Here is a 20,647-nt window from a genome sequence, read left to right as displayed (position 1 = left end):
TCTGCAAAATATTAGCAGGATCCAAAAAGAAAAGTTCTCCTGCTATCTGCATATTGATGTCCTAAATGTTTGAGTTTGCTTCTGTCAGAGTCACCAGATCCTCGGGGTCTGTGCACGTTCCCAACACGTCCACCACTGAACAGCTCCAAGACTCTGATAGATAAATCGCAGAGACTGAGAGAGTTCAAGAGTTCAAGAGGGTAAGAGGGGATTAGGAAGGGAACAGCTGGGAAGGAGACCTCTAGTAAGAAAAAGGTTAGAACACACAATATGAAAATTATATCTCCTGAAATCAATACTGGATTATGATTCTAAGCCTAGTCCCTCTGAAAACATGAACAATCTAAGAGTTAAGATTAAAATGACTAAGTTTCAAGATGGCCGGATACCTGTAGGGGAATCAAGATGAATTAAATGAAAACTTTCTTATTCAAGTACTTTCCTTTATATGAGAATCAGAAAAAACATTCTGACTAAATTTTAAACCAGTCATATAAATTCTGTTTTGAGAATGTATACTAGGACCATACAATAGTGCACCTAGAAACTCTGGCCTTCTGTGTACTCTTAAAATGTTTCAACACAAATTGCGCATATTGCATATATATATATATATATATATATATATATATCCAAATATATATATATATATATATATATATATATATATATATATATATATATATATATATATATATTTATATATATATATATATATATTAAACACCATAAAAGGATTGTGCACCATGAATAACATAATATGGATTCAGGAAACAAATCACATAACTTGTCAACTCGAATATTACATAATAAATATTTTAGAATAGTAGCATACAATAAACAACATGAATTAAACTCGAGGAGAGAATCGTGCGTCTTGCCAATTCGAGTGTTACCATGTAAAATACCAAGAAATGGTAGCATGCAATGAATATCAAAGTCAAATCATCATTAATCAAATCAAGCGTCTTGCCGATTCATAAAACACGATGTAAATGTCAAGGAATAACATCTCACAATAAATAACAAGATCAAAGTACAATGAAATGAATTGCGCTTCTTTTGCCGATTCTTAAGCCACCATGTAAAATGCCAAGAAATGGTAGCGCGCAATAAATAACAAAGTTAAATGCTCATGAAACGAGTTGTGCATCTTGCCACTTCGTAAAACATCATGTAAATGTCAAGAAATAGTAGCGCGCAATGGACAACAATGTTTAAACACCATAAAACGAATTGCGCGTCTTGCCAATTCTTAAGCCACCATGTAAATGTCAAGAAATGGTAGCGCACAATGAATAACAAAGTCAAACCTTTATGAAATAAATTGCGCGTCTTGCCTATTTGTAAACTACCATATAAATGTCAAGAAATGGTAGCGCGCAAGTAATCTGTTACTCATTTAAGAATTTAAACCAAGAATATGAAAATTCTAAATAACGGTGTCGGGACAGTCCAACCACCGTCTTACCGCCTGGAACAATGATCATCAATGAAGGATTAGGGGCAGAAGACTGGAAGATCCAAATAGGCCGCCGGGACAGGAGCTCAGGAAGAAGCTGCTGCTCTGCACCGGGACCTCTGAATAGTGAGCACTGGGAGTTGGGCTGGCTCTCTTTTATAGAGTCTTGGCCCAGCCCAGAACCACGCCCAGGCATGTTGCAGGGAAAGTCTCTGGAAGGCCCTGGAAAGGGGCCACACCCTAACACACTCTGAAAACCTGCAAAGGAACAGTATTTGTAAGCATATTAAAAATAAGTTTTCAGGATTTAACTCTGCAATGCAAAAGGTTAAACCACAACATATCAGCACAATGCATAAATTACTTTGTTTTGAGAGTGTTGGGTTTCTGCATTTTTGACGCCAATAGAGCGCGTTCTGTTCTGGTGTTGACAGCTTCTCTTAAAAAGTCCACTAAGTCATCCCACATGTACTCTACACAACTGAGTGTCACAAACCAAGTAGGTGCACCTATGTTTTAGAACATATATTTAAGTTCTCCATTACAATACCAATACTTATTAATGCCATGTTGACATGCCATTAAATTGTATTCTTACTTTTCATCCTTACCTTGAACTTTGTCGACAAATTACTTTTGTAGATTAACTCCTGTGTCCAGAATGTGGTTTACAGCATGTGGTAGTCCAGACAAGTTACTCTCAAATAACAGATGGAATATGTATGGAATACACTGGCAAAATCTAGGGTCCTCTGAATATAATCTAGTTGACATGTACTCAGCTGCTGTTATTTGTACAGGCCGGTCATCATACCAGCTTTCCACTCCAGGAGGAAATATGTGTCGGAAACATTGAGCCTCTAAACGTTTTTTCCACACACTCAATGGAGCCCCTTTTGCTTGTTTCACTTGAAAGAGGTTATTAGCATTGTCAATAACATCTTTGGAATACAGGGGATGGATATTATAGTGTTCATATATTTTTTTTCTGCTTTGGATCTATCCACTTTTTCAATCTGTCCACTTGTAGGTAATGTTTCATCATCCATAGAACTTACATCTCCAACAACAGCGACATTTTTGTAATAGGTTTCATTTTCTTTCATGTATTATGTGGCATTTTTGTTTCTTTACTAATTTAGCCAGATTTTTTTTATTTTTGGTATGCATACCATTTACTAGATTGATAATTGGTTCATCAATATCTCTCTCTACACTCAAATTTTCAATATTTCATTTAAAACCTAAAGGTAAGTAGACAACCCTTCCTTTAAAGCCTTTCTGTAGCTCTGTTGGTAGTAGTTTCTCACTCTTTGGTTCCATACAAACTATTGTTTGAAAAGGGTGTGTAGATTGTATGAAGACTGATTCATAAATATTTAACTGTTGAAGTTCTTCTGGAATTGACATCAATTCTAACTTGTTATATATTTCTCTGGCTAGCTGTAGGGAAGTGCCCCTTTTGGCATGGTTACCTTCCCACATATTTTGATGCTGACTTCACTGAGAATATTCTGGGATCCTGCTAACCAGGCCCCAGCACCAGTGTTCTTTCCCAAAAACTGTACCATTACTCCCACAATTGAAACACCCCTGTACACAGTTCAGTCCCTTGTACCCATGGAACTGATGGCGGCCCTGTGGCCAGGGAAGGTCCCCATGGGCTGCAGCATGTATTATGCCACCCTGAAGGATCCCTCACCAAGCACATGCATACTGCCATTGCAGGCTGTGTGTGTTGGTGGGCAGAAAAAGACAAAGTTGACATGGCACCCCTCTCAGGGTGCCAAGTCCACAAACCACTGCCCATGGCATAGGTAAGTCACCCCTCTAGCAGACCTTACAGCCCTAAGGCAGGGTGCACGTTGTCACAGGTGAGGGCATAGCTGCATGATCAATATGCCCCTACAGTGTCTAAGCCCATTCTTACACATTGAAAGTGCAGTGTGGCCATACTGAGTACATGGGTATTTGTCATTACAAACTCCACAGCTCCATGATGGCTTTACTGAAGAAGGGCAAGTTTGGTATCAAACCTCTTAGCACAATAAAACCACACTGATGCCAGTGTTGGATATATTGAAAAATGCACCCGGAGGGCATCTTAGAGATGCCCCGTGTATTTTAGCCAAATTTCTAGTGCAGAACTGAACATTCTGTGCCAGCCTGCCACTTCCAGACAGGTTTCTGACCACATGGGGTGAGAGCCTTTGTGCTCTCTGTGGCCAGAAACAAAGCCTGCACTGGGTGGAGGTGTTTCACACCTCCCCCTGCAGGAACTGTAACACCTGGAGGTGAGCCTCAAAGCCTCAGGCCTCTTGTTACAGTATTCCCGGGCTCTGCAGCAATGGAGATGCACGCCCCCAGACAAAGCCCCACTTTTGGCGGCAAGCATCACTGGAAAATTATGAAAAACAAGGAGGAGTGACCAATTCAGCTGGGACTACCCGCAAGGTGTCCTAAGCTGAAGTGTCTTCCTCCTTGCAGAATCCTCCATCTTGGTTTGGAGGACAGGAACCAATAGGGAGTGGGCACCAGAAGGGTGTGGTCACCCTCAGGGACAGTAGCCATTGACTACTGCCCTCAAATTCCTGTAACACCCCTAAATCCAGGATTTAAGGGCTCCTCAGTACCTAGTTTGTCAGATTTCTGGTGACCTCAAGAAGACAACCAGAAGAAAGATGAAGGACTGCTAAGCCGACCCCCAGCAGAGAAGATTGAAGACTCCAACTGCTTTGGCCTCAGCCCTAGCGGCCTGTCTCCTGCTTCTGAAGCCCCTGCTACAAAAAGGCAATGCATCCTGCAGGACCAGCGACCTCTTAAAAGCCTCAAGAGGACTGCCTGCACACCAGAGAACCAAGATCTCCCACGGACAACAGCCCTGCCCAGAAAGAAACTCTAACAAAGGACTCCAGAACCGGCCAGATCCATGAGCCCTGCCCACTGTGCACCCGACGCCCACTGCCCGTGTCCAGGTGGCCCAACGGACTAGAGCTAGTCCCCAGGCGGTACTGACCTAGTGTCCACCCTGGGTTGACCCCTCCTGTCCACCACAATGACGCCTGCAGACAAAATCCAGAGGACTCCCCTGCATGTGAAGGATCCGGATGAAGGTACCCAACGCCAAAATGTACCCTGCACCCGCAGCCCCCTGGCCTTGGGAAACCTGACATCTGGAGCAGCAAGGCGCAGCAGGTGGCCATCCTCACTGTCCATCCTGTGCTTTCTCTGAACAGGCCTCCTGGACCTAACCTGCAGCCTAATTGTGACCCCGGGGGTACCCATTTTGAAACGCATTGGGTGCCCAACGCTAAGTCTGCACCCAGCCGCCCCTGTGCTGCTGAGGGTGTGTGTTTGGTGCTGACCTGTGGCCCCCCTCAGTGCTCTCCAAAACACCCTAGGTCTGCCCTTCGAAGACACAAGTGCTTACTTGCAAGCAGGTCTGATTCCGAGTGCTGGGAGTCTTCATAGGAACCCATTTTAAATCTTGCAACAACTTTGACTTCTGCACCTGGCCGGCCCGTTTTGCTGGTGGTAGATGATTGGAGATAACTTGAACCCCAACCTCTGGACATCCTAACTCCCAGAGACTGGAACGGTAAGTCTTGTACTTACCTTGGAACTGTACTAACTTTTCTTCCACCCTAGAACTGTCTTTGAAAATTGCACTGTCAACAAATATTTGCTATTTATTTGAAAACTGCTAAACTTGCCAAATTGAAATAGAATGGTCTTGATACATATTCTTGCTACTTACATGCAAATGTACTTACCTGCAAACTGAATCTTGTGGTTCTTGAAATAAAGTAACAAAATAGATCTTTAACATATAAAAGATTTGGCCTACAGTTAGTCATTGAGTGTGTGCTTCGATTATTGTCTGTGTGTGTGTACAACAAATGTTTTGCACTACCGTTTGATAAGCTTGACTGCTTAACTACACTACCACAAAAGAGAGCATTAGTATTATCTACTTTAGCCTCTGTTAAGCCTCTGGGGAATCACTGGACTCTGTGTACACTAAATATTGATATAGTAAATATAGAGCCAGCTTCCTACACTAGTATTTTGTTAACCTCCAACTTATCATAGCAATACTTACATATAATCTGCCATGTGGACAAATCAAACCCTTCCTCCACATATAAATATACACCAAATTCTTGCCATTTATCTCTGTTCTCCTGATCAGTTTTAGATAACATAACATTGTGAGTTTGGGTTCTGTAGTGATTGTGTCAACAACAAATACGAGCACAGTTTGGTTTGTCTGAAGAAACTATCTTAAACACTTGTGTGAAGTTTTCAATATTAATACCTGTATCATGCTCCTCTATACATCCAGCATCCAACTCCTCATTTTCCCTAGACTCATCTTCAGGACCAAAGAAACAAAACTGATCATCTTCACAAATGTTTTTTACCTCTCCTATTGTACCATGCAAGAGTTCTGTTTATCTCACTTAAACGTAAGGCAGGAGGTTTCACACAGTAAATTCTCCTAACTAAATTTCGTGTTGTAGAGTGATGCACAGCTAACATTCTAAAGTGATGAAAGGTGCTTCTGGACACTTTCTTTGATAGACATGCTGGTGAATGTCCTTATAAATTAGTATACTTCCTCACTTTGCATGGATCTAATCCTTGGAAAATTAAACTTTTCTGCTTCACACTTTTGAATGGACATTCATGAAGGAAAGTTCTCAATTTACCTATTGATTCCTGACAAACACTGCAAATACTGCCAGAGTTCCATTTGTTTACATCTTCTTTGTACCACTTCCTCTACATTCCTAGGACTCACCTCCTCTTTTTGCAATGGGAGTACCGTTTTTTACCTTATAGCATCAACCAGTTGTATCAACTACATGCATGTTCTCTTGTAAGTAGCTTTTTTGGCAGTTTGTGCTTAGGCCCTCATTAATTTTTGACCACATAAGTTATCCATGCCAAATTTGCATCCTTTTTTTTCCAACAGCCTAGGGATTCTAGAGGTACCCAGAGTTTGTGGTTTCCCCTGGAGGAGTCCAAGAAATTATCCAAAATACAGCTACATTTTTGTTTTTTTGCAAAACATGCAGAAGAAAGCTTGTGTTTTTTATTCCCTGAAAATGGCATCAGCAAAGAGTTTGCCGTGCTACAATCACGATCTTCCCAGCTCTCGGGAATAAGCAGACTTGAATCAGAGAACCACATTTTTCAACACAATTTTGGCATTTTATTAGGACATATCCAATTTTCACTATGTTTCTGTGCTTTCAGCTTCCTTCCAATTGTAGCAGAAGTGGACAGCTAAACATTCCTGAAAAATAGACAATATTATGAATTCAGCAAGGGGTCATTTGTGTAGATCCTACAAGGTTTTCCTACAGAACATAACAGCTGAAATAAAAAAATATTGAAATTGAGGTTAAAAAAAGGCATTTCTCTCCATGTTTTACTCTGTAACTTTTTCCTGCGATGTCAGATTTTCAAAAGCAATATACTGTTATGTTTGCTGGACTCTTCTGGTTGCAGGGATGTATAAGGCTTGTAGGTTCATTAAGAACCCGAGGCACCCAGAGCCAATAAAGGAGCTGCACCTTGCAATGGGTTTTCATTTTGTACCGGGTACAGAAATTCATTTGGTGAAATATAAAGAGTGAAAAATAGGAAACCTTTGCATTTAAAAAATGGACATAAGATAAGGTGTTGAGAAGCAGTGTTTTTTTGCACATCTCTGGATTCCGGGGTCCCCATACTAGCATGTGAATTACAGGACATTTCTCAAATAGTCGTCTTTTTTAGACACTGTCTTACATTTGGAAGGAAAAATGTAGAAAAAGACAAGGGGCAATAATATTTGTTCTTCTATTCTGTGTTCCCCCAAGTCTCCCGACAAAATGCAGTGGCAGGCCTTATGCCTGTGACAGGAAAGACAACATGGACACATCACATTTTTGCATTGAAATCTGACGTGTTTTTTTGGACAGTGCCTAGCTGTGGATTTTGGCCTGTAGCTCAGTCCGCACATAGGGAAACATACCAAACCTGTGCATTCCAAGATGGAGTGACTTCTGGGGCTCTCAGCAGTTCTATTTCCCAGAATCCTTTGCAAACCTCAAAATTTGACGAAAGAAACACTTTTTCCTCACATTTCAGTGATGGAAAGTTCTGGAATCTGAGGGAAGCCACAAACGTCCTTCTAGACAGCGTTCCCCCAAGTCTTGTGATAAAAATGGTACCTCACTTGTGTGGGTGAGCCTAGTACAATTTATGATTTATGATTTCGAAATCACATGTTCAGCAAATATTTTTGTCTTAATGCAAATCAAAAGCAACATTTTATACACAATGTCGCTTTGGAGTTCCACGTCTTGTTGTCTCAGAAGGGAGAGTGAATATCTTAATGGATGCAGTGCGACACACAATGACACAGAAATCACCAAAAAATACATACAACATGAGAAGAACAGAAGCTTTAAAATATTTAAATGACTACAGCCTTGTTTTTCTGAAGATGTGGAATGCAAATATGGACATACAACTTGTTGCTGATATTTCTATTGCTGTAGCTCATTTGTCACTTCTTATATGAGAAAGGCAGAAAAGACAGAAATGAAAGAGATGTGGGAAGAGATTTCAGCAGACAAGAGTCTCACCAAACAATTATACAGTTTTAGCTTGAAAATGCTTTCACATAGGGAAATTGGATCTTATGAAAGCACAGATGGGTTGAACTCAGCAAGTTTGCTTTCCATGTCTCAAGCAATCGTAATAGAGTATTGAAGTCTTTCCCCAAAATAGAGTATTTTGCAAAAGTTGATCCAGAGATTAGAGACATTCTGAAGAATAACATGCTGGATGCATATTACCCAAGAAGAAGTGCCCATCTTGAAAATATGTGTCTCTATGTGGTACTACAGCATTACACATATAGAACAAATGTCACAGAAAACATTGAAGAAAGAAGATTTGCAGTTTATGGTTGTGATGGTTGTCCAGTAAGACACAACAAAGGAAATCTAATAAATCACATGAATCTGAGCTGTCAAAGTCCAGATACAAAATAGTTTTTGGCTTGGCACTATTGCAACTGTTCAAACCATAATGAGCTGAATCGGATCTAATTGCACACTATGACTGTTACAGAGATTCATTCAATGCTGCAAACAATATTATTCAGTGCTCTATCTTTCTAATACACTTACAGATGTTAAAAGATGAGGATGAACAAGAAGACACTATTGTGGCTGAAATAGCCAGGGACAGTTCACAGAGCAGCCAGAGTTCTGCACCAGCAAGTCAAGATCCTCTTGGAGAACCACTAATTCAAAATGCGGCAGCTATAGCAATGAAGAATATGGAGATTTGCAATGCAGCAAGCAAAAGCGCAAACTGTGGGTTTAGAACAGTTAGTGGAACAACTGAACAATGAACAGAGAGACATTTTCAACAAAGTTAAATCAAAAATAGAACATGGAATTCTTCACAACAAAAAAGCATGTGACTATTCTATATATAAACCAATATTACTGTATATCACTGGACAAGCTGCTACTGGAAAACGTTTCCTAAATAAAGTTCTCACCAGTTACATGCAAAACACCATTGATACAAATTTGTCATGTGTTTTAACAGTAGCAATAGGATTAGCTGCTCCTATTATTAAAGGAATTACTCAGCATCAACATTTAATGCTATCTGTTGAACAAGACAATAAACTGGGGTATCCAAAGTTATCTGGTGATGCTTGCCATGATGTATCCAGAGTATAGAATACAATAACTATTCTTATAATTGATGAAGTAAGCATGGTATCAAACATAATGCTTGCTTTCATACATTTAAGGGTGCAGCAATTTTTAAGAACAAACTGTGATGTACTATTTGGAGAAAAATATCTAATTGTCTTTGGTGACCTACTCCAACTTACCCTTGTAAAGGGACAACCAATTTTCAAAATTCTTTTGCATAATGAAACAAGAAATTCCCTAGGAGGTATTGGGAATGTAAACATTTGGTTAAACTTTGAGTACAAAAAACTAGTAAAAAAAATATGCGTCAAGCATCTGATAGAGAATATGGAGACATACTGAAAGACATTGGAGTAGAAGTTTGTGGTGTGTTATACATATTCTCTATTGTGATTTCTATGTTTGTTACATGTTGTATCTTTCTATGTCATTATTGTATCTCCCTTAGTTTTAGGTTCTCCCTAGTTGGTTGCTTCCACCTCTCTCCCTTCTATCTCTTGTCCTCTTAGACTCTTCGGAATGTAGAATGTTGAGTCTATCGAGGACCTGGGAGTGGAGTGGATGCACTTGGTCTTCATGGTGGATGAAGTTTCCTTTGTGGATTATATTTGAAATAAATCTGCATCATATCGCAACTTTGCTGTTTCTATATTTGTTCCTGTTGTGGCCTGTCCAAGAATACTACATTTTTGGTGACGAGGATGGGATGCCCCAGCTTCCAAGTTCTCTGAAGATATAATTTTTTCAGTGGAAACTTCAGCACCTTCACAATTCCAGTGTCAAGCTACTTGGAGGAAAAAAATATATAAGGTACTGTGTTTTTTTTTATTTGGTGGCTCGCATTTTCCCTATTTATTTTCCTTGAGCCACCGTTAACGCGTCTTTCAATTACTGGCAAGCGTGCATCTGCAACTGTCTTCTTTCACTCGTGCCTTTTGACGTGCCTTGGAGACACGCGCCTTCTCTTCTTTCCGCGCTCTCCAAATCGTGCCTCCCTTGGCAACAGTTGCCAAAACAACTTTGTGGTGCGCATCTGAATTTTTTGACGCGCATGCTCCCTTATGACCGCGTGCTCCTCTTCGTTCCTTCCTTGGCAACAGTTGCCTACACAACTTCGAGGTGCGCGTCCGATCTGCCTGCCGCGTGTTCACATGCTTTCCTTGACGACTGTTGCCACAGCATTACTCAGCTGTTCCAGGTGCTGTGCGCTCTTCCTCGTTTATTCGTACAGCAATACATCGAATGGCTGGAGCTGCTCAGGTTTATTACAGAAAGCATATTTACAGACATTAAATCACCTGAGGAATTTTAACAATAAGTTTATACTATTGTTTCATGTCTTTTACTGTTTCAAGAAGTTTAAAACAATTTCAGCCTGTTCTTATGTGATATCATTCATCTCCTGAAAATTATTTATTATTCCATATTAAAGAAAAGTGAGAATAAGAAAATAAAATGCAGAATATTACACCACCCCCATTTTTTCTGGCTCTACCTGGAAACCCACTGATACCTTGGCAGAAATGGAAAAAGGTTTTCTTGACCTATATGCGCGTTTGTGGCAGCAATTTGTCATCTGAAAGAAAGACTTCCGTGTTACAACACTGTCTGGGTGCTGAGGGTCAGGAAGTCTTGGAAACTCTACCTGCCATAACAACATCTGATGGTGCTGAAGGTGACAATTCCTTGAATTAATTTGAATCTATCTTACTTAGACTGGATAAGCACTTTCTGCCCAAGGTTTCTATTATTTTACAATGCTTCTACTTTGGGAAATGCAAGCAGAATGACGATAAATCTATTGCGGAGTTTGTGACAGCATTGCGCAAACTAGCTTTGCCCTGCAATTTCGGTGAGAAGCTAGAGGAGCGCATTAGAGACCAATTCATGCTTGAATGCAAATGTAACAAAGTGAGAGAAGCTTTATGGGCTAAGAATGACCCAACATTGGATGAAGTATTGATTATTGCTAAACAAGTTGAACACTCTATGGCTTGCATTAAAAATTTGAGGAAATCAAGAAATGCTTGTCTGGATGTCCGGATTCTAGACACCAAGGGCCATATTTATACTTTTTGACGCAAAACTGAGCTGGCGCAGTTTTGCGCAAAAAATATTACCGCCGGCTAACGCCATTTTGGTACGCCGTGCAGGCGTCAGATTTATACTTTGACGCACTAATACAACAGGTGGGAGTCATTATTTTTGATGCACACCGCGGCGTCAGGTCGTAAAGGAAAACGACATTAACGCGGCGGAAATGACTGTGGGTCGATTTACGACACCGCAAACCGGATATGCGCCGTTTTTTTTGACGCAATAGCATCAAAAAACACAGCGAACACAGCCATTTCACCAGAGGAGAGCCAAAATGGATCCCAGATGCCACTACAGACCCCAGGAAGATGACAGCAGACCAGGAACCAGCCAGGAGGACCCACACAAGAACCAGGATACTTTTAAGAAGAAAAGAAAGTGTCGCTCCAGTGCAGAGGAGCAGGAAATCCTGGTTAAAGAGGTGACAGAACACCAGCACCTACTGTTTGTCACATCAAAGTTGCCAATCAGTAGGAGAGAGGCTATATGGCAACAAATTGTCGACAAGATTAACAGTGTGGCTGAATCGAGTGCAAGAAACGCTGGCATGACTGCAAGCGCAGGACTAGGAAAAGATGGCAAGGAACAGGAAGGCAGCACTGCAGACTGGAGGGGGGAGTCCAGCACACCAGGAGGCCGTGGACCACATGGAGGAGATGGTCGCAGCCGTCATCCCTGAGGAGATCGTCACAGGGATTCAAGGACAGGACAGCGCAGAATACCAGGAGACAACGCACATGCAGGGTAAGTCGCATGGGGAATTATAATGCAATAATGTCAACTGTGAGCATGGGGGGATATACCGACCAATAAATGCATGGAAGTCATCTAATACATGGAGTGGCATGGATAAAGGGGGACGGCATGGGAGTATGGCCCGTTCTGAGAAGACCTGGGGCACACCATTACACAACACCAACAACAGTCCCATGGGGGCATGCTGTCATGCCAACGATGGAGCAAAGGGAAAGCCACGACAGGAGGGAAGGCCACTACGTCAAACTTACATCCTGGCACTCGTCAGCCAACATACTTCCTACATTAACTAGGGCCCTATTACCAATCCTCTAGCCAAACCGACAACTGCAATGTAACTGCGACAACAGTTGCCACTACCACCTCTGATCTGTGTGCAGCTCAAGTAGCCAATGGCAGTAACCTCCCCATGGAACATACACACCTAAATTAGGGGGTGAGGATGACATCTGCAACAATCCCCTGAAACAAGACAAAGGCCCCAGTACACTCAAATGTCAATGCCCATAGTTGTCACAAACATCAGCCAAAGTAAACAACAATAGGAGTGACACAGCACTAAGTACACACCCATGCTGCATATGTCAGGGTCCAACCTGTGCCTGGGTAACAAGACAACATCCCAAATGTCATACTGCTCAGACAACAGCATTGAGGAGGGGACACATGTAACTGGTCACTGAAATACACCTGCAAAGTCAGAGGACGAAATCGGACACTGATACGACTATCAGGGCAATCCAATGTAACACACATTACCCAACATCAGCAGGACCCATTAACAATGTCAACATCCATATCAGATCATAACATTGCCATGCATAGGATATGCAACATGTCAATTACATGTAAGTCGATGTGAACGATCAGGGATGGGGGCAGGTCCAGATTGTTAAGTGTGCTGCCAGGGCCATCAGAACACCCACAGCCAGTGAAAGGTCTCACCATGAGAATAGATATACACGGAGGGTCGAGTAGGACAAGAAGGTGGCAATTCTCTATTTGGCATAAACCAACACCTAGAGGCGATGAGGCTGACAAGTCTGATAACTCAATAACATACATGTGACACACAGGTGGGCCATAGGCCTGAAACAATGCCCATCTGAAGGACTGCAGATATTAATACAAAACAAGATCAAAAAAGTGAATTCATCAAAAGGCAGACACGTCACGTCAAAACTGTCACAACACAGACACACTAATTGTACCCTGTTTCATTGCAGAGGAAGATGGATCTCCTGCCGATATAGCTGTCCGAGATTTCCCTGATGACATGGATAACGAGCCGATAAACATTCCCCAGGAGACTATCCAAAAGGTCCTTGAAACCCTCCAGACCCCACCTTCAGTCACAAGGAGGAGCACAGAACAAGCAGCCATCACAGAGGAACCACCCACCACCCCAATTGTAAGACCTGCCAGCTCCAATACAGCTGAGGACTCAGACGACACTGGCACCAGCTTTGAGAGAACTGTAGTTGGAGTACAGCAGGAGCTGGCCAAGGAAGTGCGGGTGGAGATGCAAAATATGGCAGCCAGCCTTGAGGGGGTGCGTTCGTGCATGATGTCATTTGCAGATCAGGCAGCAGCTATGCAAGCCCTAACATCTATCTTGCAGGAACTGCAGAAAACCCAGAAGGAAATCAGCACAGCTGTAATACAGTTGACCAAACACCTACAACAGCAATCCTGTCAATGCGTGCATGAATGCAACATTGAACCCCTCAGGGCCGACCTGGCTGCCTACCATCGTGATGTGGCTGCTATTCTCAAGAACCAGCAGGCCCTCCTTGCAGCAGTACTGCCCTTAAGACCTTCACAGGGAGCAGTGACCGGGATGTCTGACTCCACGTCTTCTAACACTGAGGTGTGTGTTGCCCCTTCACAACCAACAACAACAAGGACAAAGCAGGCAACACACACATCAGAAGAAGAAGACATGGAACAGATCACATTCACAAGGAAAATTACCCGGAAGCACTAGTCCCTCCACATGGCCAACTATTACCAAAGTCCTGCGTTTTGAAACATGACAGTCTTACAACAACTGTACTCAAGCACTGTTCTGCTAACCACTGTATATCTTGTCACCCAGCCCAGTGATTGTCTCTCTCCTACTCATTGGCTAAGTCTGTCCCTCTGCACTGTCTGAAACAGCAACCCCAGCATAACCAAAGCATTTTGGTAAACCCTTGTGTTGGATCACAATGGAAGATATCACTATAATGGACTCACAATCATGGACAATGTACATATAGCACTGCCGCACTTTTCAATAAATAGCACTTACACAACAAATCTGTCTCTGGGTAATGTGACATATCAACTGCGCAGTAGATAATTGAAATGTGCCTACTGTCAAATAACGTAGCTTGTCAATACAAGTGTCCAGATATTATGTAGTTAGAGAAATCTGCACAGTGACCATGATTGCATCATACTCTGCCCATCCTGAGGGAATAATCTGATGAAGTGAGAAACCATACACCACCATGCTGTGTAGGACAGAAGAATGCTTCCTCAGGGGATAACTAAGTCATCAAATAGTGCCAGCTAAATGTTGTCAACATGCAGAAATAACACAATAAACATGTTACACTAATCTAAGTAAATACAAAAAAACTGCACAAATGAAGGTGTCTGAGTTAACATACAAACAGGTAATGATGTCGAACTGTGTCACAAATGATGTATGAGGGTCATGAAGAAAAGAATACAAGATTGCCAATGAGAACTCATCTTATAAGGGTGTGCATGATCATCACACTGCAGTCAGACCTAAAACTGTTTCCCCAATATCAAGTCTGGAAGCACTGTTAGTGACTTTGAAAACACACTTATCAACAGAAACACATTGGGAACCATATTTACTGTGATTGGTGGTTGCAACAAAGGGTAGACACTTTGCAAGGTAGCTCTGGGTTTGCTGCCAATCGTACAGCTCAGTTGGGATTTGTTTGTAGCATTGGACACAGATGTTATAGTACAAAAGAGATGTACACGGAATCCAAACCCACAATCAAGTACCATTCAACACATACTATTAAGGGGTAACCAAATATTTATTAAAAGCTAACCATAGATGAGGAAACTGAAGGAAAAATCTTACCTACCCTAATCTACCATGACTACTCATTACCCACAACTGTCCCTAACTAACCTAAGCTATACTTACTTATCACATGTAACAAAACGTTCTAAACATCTACCCCCCACCCCCCTTATGAGATGGGACACATTGAGGACAACACATACTAACCTAAACACATTCTATACTATCCTAAACAAATATATATATTTTTTGTATTTTTGTTATTTTATTTTTTGGCTTTTTTTTGTATTTTTTTTTTTTACACACAAGAACCCCAATATAGCCCCCCACCCACCCACACATGTAATAAGTCAAAAAAGAAACAAGCAGGACCCCCTACCCCCCACCCACTAACACTGGCTAAACTAACAGTCTATACTAACCTAACACTAAGCCCCCTAAGTCCACTAACTATAAGAACAAGGAAAGAGGAGGGAGGGGAGGGTATCATGTCCATCTATTCAACTGTCTAGAGGTTGGCCCTCCGGAGGGTCCCCTTTATATCCTTGACCCGACGTTTAATGTGCCGCACGTCCCGGCTCAGGTGGCTCACCTTGCGCAGCACTTTGTCCATCTTGTGTTCAAGTCTATTGAAGGCTGCAGGGTCAACAGCTGGAGCAGTGGCAGTCTGGGTACCGGTGGATGAGGTCTGTGTGGGCTGTCCTGCACCGGTGGCAATGCTGGGGCCAGGAAGTCCAGCAGATGTAGAAACAACAGAGGCAGCTGTGGGTGGGGCCACCTGGCTCTGATTGGTGGTTGGTTCTGTGGTGGCTGTGGTAGGCACAGTAAGCCCACCCTGTGGGAAGGCTCGCCATGCACCGGAGGCACGTTCATGGTGATATCGCCGGGCCATCCTCCGGAACCCCGACTCCACCAGCAGGATGTTCTGGTATCGCATGGCCCGATGCTGAAATTCATGGACCTGGTCTGGGGTCATGTTAGCTGCTGTGAAGACAAATGCAGATATGCCACATTAGTAACTGCATTGTGTGAAACGGCACAGCAAGTTAATCAGACATTACATCTACTGTACTTCTAACAGCTTATATCACGATACAGAGCATCGAATGTCCCTGAGGAAGTACATGGCAGGCCAGACAACAAAGGTCACATCACACAGAGCACATCCATAACCCACAAGATGGGTAACAACTGGCCTTGACTTGCAATCTGAGTTCTGACAGTTAACATCTAAGAATCATGCTGCATATCCTCCACCAAGAGCTGGTCTACAAATGTCAGTGTACGGAAAGCAAAACTAAAGCCACATGGTCTGCAAGTTGTAACTGGACTGTCCAGTATGGTACCAAGTGCCAAACCTGAGTGTGTATACTACTATGCAACCAAACCGTCACTTATTCACAGGTATGTGTAACATACTGGTAGCATCAATACTAGGTACCCCATTCACAAACCCATGGCCGTGTTTGAGGGGGGGCGGTGGATACACAACTATAATTTGCCAACAACATGTACACCGAAGGGTGTATAGGCAACTCCACACATGTTTCTCTCTACAGACACACCACAGGTAAGGTCTATCTACAATTTGGAGTCAGCAAACCCTAGAGCACTCATAGGGTCAGACATGTCTGGAAAATCAGAACTTAGTACACAACATATACTTCCAGTGAGGCCTGACTTACATCAGACACAGAGTTGCTAGAACACCCATGATCATGAATTGCATGCACACCTAGGCCATTACACTCAGGTTCCACAGACTTGATGCACTACATGTGGAAGTACATGCTGCTAGGAGGTTCTACCTACTGTTTCAAACTTACGTAGGTAAATAGTGAAGCAAATGTCTATTGGGAAGCTGTTAGCTCCACCAATCTTAGAGAATGTGTGTCTGACAGGCTGACTAAATAGGGGCTGACTTCCATTGCGACTCTTGGTGATACAAGTGTCCGAGACATGACTATCCCCTGTACTCACAGTGGGGCCTACAGGGATGTCCTACAATCCCTAGATGATACCATTGGATACGCATTGGCTAACTCAAAACATGTGAGACCTGCATTCCCACTCATGAACAAGTGAAAAACTTGCCCAACGCATCACACCTTGCTATGCGTCTAACTCACACAAGTCCATAACCAGCAAACACAACACATAACAGACATATCAACACTTACTGTAGTGGTCGGGGTCCTCAAATATCGCCACCTCTCCCACAGTGTAGGGCGCCGGTCCACCTGTAAGGTATGGAAGGAAGAAATGTGCTCAAAATCTGTGCACAGTGCAACATTTTCAGTACCATTTACAATGTGTAGGCTGAATAAGGACATGGCAGCCATTCAGACATGATGGTACTGCATCTGATATTTCACGGCCAACTTGTACATAGCATGGGTCTCCTGTGACAGTTACACACATATCTGCACACATACATTGGCCCTAACTATCATGTGGTTGCAAACTTGCCCCATAATTGGTGAGCACTAAAAAATATGGAGTGTAATCATCTCATCATGTGCATCCAAGAGAAACATCCAACGCCTGGTTACTTGAAGACTGCATTACCAGTCAAACATGCCTTGTGGCCATGATACATTTAGTGCACATAGGCCCAATGTACAGAGGGAGGGGCAGGGACTCCTGTGCGCCATCCTGTTGTTACAGTATATTCAATTGATGTGACCCAGCTATGGTGATGTGCACCAACCATGGAGATGTGAAGCCATGTGCATACACTTGGACTGCCATCCATATTTGGATTGTGGCTCAACCGATTCCAACAAACATCTTAAGATGTTAGCTGAGGGCACCTTACACCTTTTCATGATGTTTTCAAATCATTAACTGACATGTATCCAAAAAGATCAAGAAACACAATAATCCCACACATTCATAGTACTTCTGTGAACGCTTTCCTCCCACACTCACAAGACTAACATGAGACCAATGTTTGAGCCACTTTGCTATTATCAATTGACGTGAAGGCAGCACTCATTTTCAGCATCATGTAGTGATTCTAAAGTCAGTCTAGCAATTGCGTCAACATTGTTGGCCTAAATGTTGGTACATCTGTACTTCTCTGTCAATAATACCCTATATAGACATGATTGGCTCCTATTTTGTTAGCTGTGCTGACAAAAAGGCTGCACCAATTTCCTTCATGGAAAAGTCACCTGTAAGTTTCCTGAGCACGTGCTACCTGACAGCTAGCAATTGTGATCCTTGCCATAGTGCATCAATGATCCCCTTATATTTCCCCAAAATTACACACAGTCATCAAGTTAGCTGGCAGACATTTCACTAATCCACTGATGTCACTACAGAGCATTTAATCGTGCACAATAACAATAGTCGTACTCACCAACAGTGCCACCAATCATGATTCCCAGGTGGTCCAAGAGATCCTGCTCCCTGGTGATGAGGTCAGCCCACCGGTGCTTCAGCTGGTGGTCACTCATCTGGCTGGCATACACACACTGCAGGTGATGCAGCACCTTTCCCCACCGGATTCAGCGCGCCTCTGTCGGGTACCCCTGTATGACCCTGCCCCCTGCCTGGATCATGAGTGGCAAGAAATGTGTCACCAGCCAGATGAAGCCCCCTAACTCCTCTTCCCCCATCCTCCCAAGACGTGGCCTACCAGACATACTTATAATTGAAGAGAAGGAATAGGGGTAAAAGAAATAGAAAGGGGAAATGGGTGAAAGTAGGGGTAAAAAGACAGAAAAAAGTTAACCTAAACACTAAAAGAGCCCAACTATCCCCAAACTAACACTACCCACAACAGACTCCCACAAACAAGAAATACACAAGATAACTGGACAAATGTAGACAAAACACAGTACTACAGTATACACAAACAATATTTATTTCACAAAAGGACTTTACAGATAGCACACAGGACAAATACAGCACAAAATCTCTGGACAACACTCTCTACACAGCCACACAGTCTAGAAGGATCATAGACTGCAAAGTGAAAGTGAAAGTACACCCACTGTACATGATCTGTAAACAGGATATCCTATTACATCACATCCTGTATAAAAAGTCCCGCCTTTTTCGCGTTATGCATCATTTTTTGTTGCACAAAACTGTATTTGCGTCATTTTGTTTGATGCACAGACGTGAATATTAACCCGCATCCACATAATGATACATGGACTGTACAAATATCTGGATGCGGGCTAAATTTCATTCCTGTGCGTCAAAACAAATTACGCAAACACAGTTTTGGTAAACAAAAAATGACGCACACCGCTAGGGACATCAAAATTACAGTGCATTAACTGGTTTGGGGCATTTTTACATTTTTTTGGTTATTTTACATTTGGAACACATCAGAGATTGGCTAATTGAAGACAGTATGGTATTGATGGTGTATGTTCACATGTGTGACATCATACTGCAGCGGAACATCATCCACTACACCCTTTACAGTATGTTCATAGTTGGCTGACGTCATAGATGGTCATAAGTGTGCCCTACATATATGTGTGGCACAAATTGTGCATGTTTGCCATAAGGAGAGAATAGCAATGTGACGCACATATGTACAATACCTAATTGCCTTTGGCTCAAAGTGTGTGCTTTGACAACTAATTTGTTGGTTGACCAAGTTTGTGTGTACATCACATGAAGCATTATTGTACATTTGGTTGTATGAATGTGGCGTCCATGTGTCCAACCCTAAGATGCAAGTAAAAATTGGAATGAGCAAGGGCATGTGTTAGTCATACATGTAACAACACCCGCAAAGTATACTTCCAAGTTTTAGGATCACGTAGACACCACATGTGACATAGCATGCACCAGATGGATGGCAGACGCTTGTTCATGTCAATGGTCCACATTTTCTACATCCTATGTCCTAGAGTATTGGTAAGAGCTTCCTAGGCACTAGTTGATGAATCCCACAGTGAGTCATACACATGCATTGAGGAAGTGAGTACCATGTTGTCTGCACAGACAGACAAGGGTCAATCTCATATGTATGATGACACCACAGTTGAGGCCATATAAGTAAGGCCCAACTATCAAGTGGCTGTGGTGGACCAGCATACAAGACAGCATGTGTCCACATATTTCCAGTGATCAATTGCACATAGGTGTCTTGTTCATGTGTGTGGTCCAATGATGATCCTGTAGATTGTTTGGGGTGTAATTTGTCACAGTTCGGACCAGGACTCATCATGAGTCAATGGCAGCTATTCCTGTAACTACTGAGTATCCTTTGTTGATCAATGTGAGTAAAGTAGATGTGGACATGTGAACCAACATGTGGATGGTCCGACCCTGTCACTAAAGACGTGTAATGAGACAGTCAACAGGGCAACCTTGGTGTGCTGAGTGAGATAATGTCTCAATTGTCATGTTCCGGCAGGTGTCATTACAACATTTGTACACAGGTTGGCCTCTGCACTTCCCACTGCATCTGGGAACATCATAGCCTCTGTGCTGTTTATTCTCGCAGCTATTCACCACACACGGCCCATCACTATGTTGTGCGCACTGTGATGCTGTGTGTGAACTGTCATG

This window comes from Pleurodeles waltl, chromosome 8 (assembly GCF_031143425.1).
Source record: "Pleurodeles waltl isolate 20211129_DDA chromosome 8, aPleWal1.hap1.20221129, whole genome shotgun sequence".
NCBI classification, from domain to species: domain Eukaryota; kingdom Metazoa; phylum Chordata; class Amphibia; order Caudata; family Salamandridae; genus Pleurodeles; species Pleurodeles waltl.
This window is presented reverse-complemented; position numbering follows the sequence as displayed.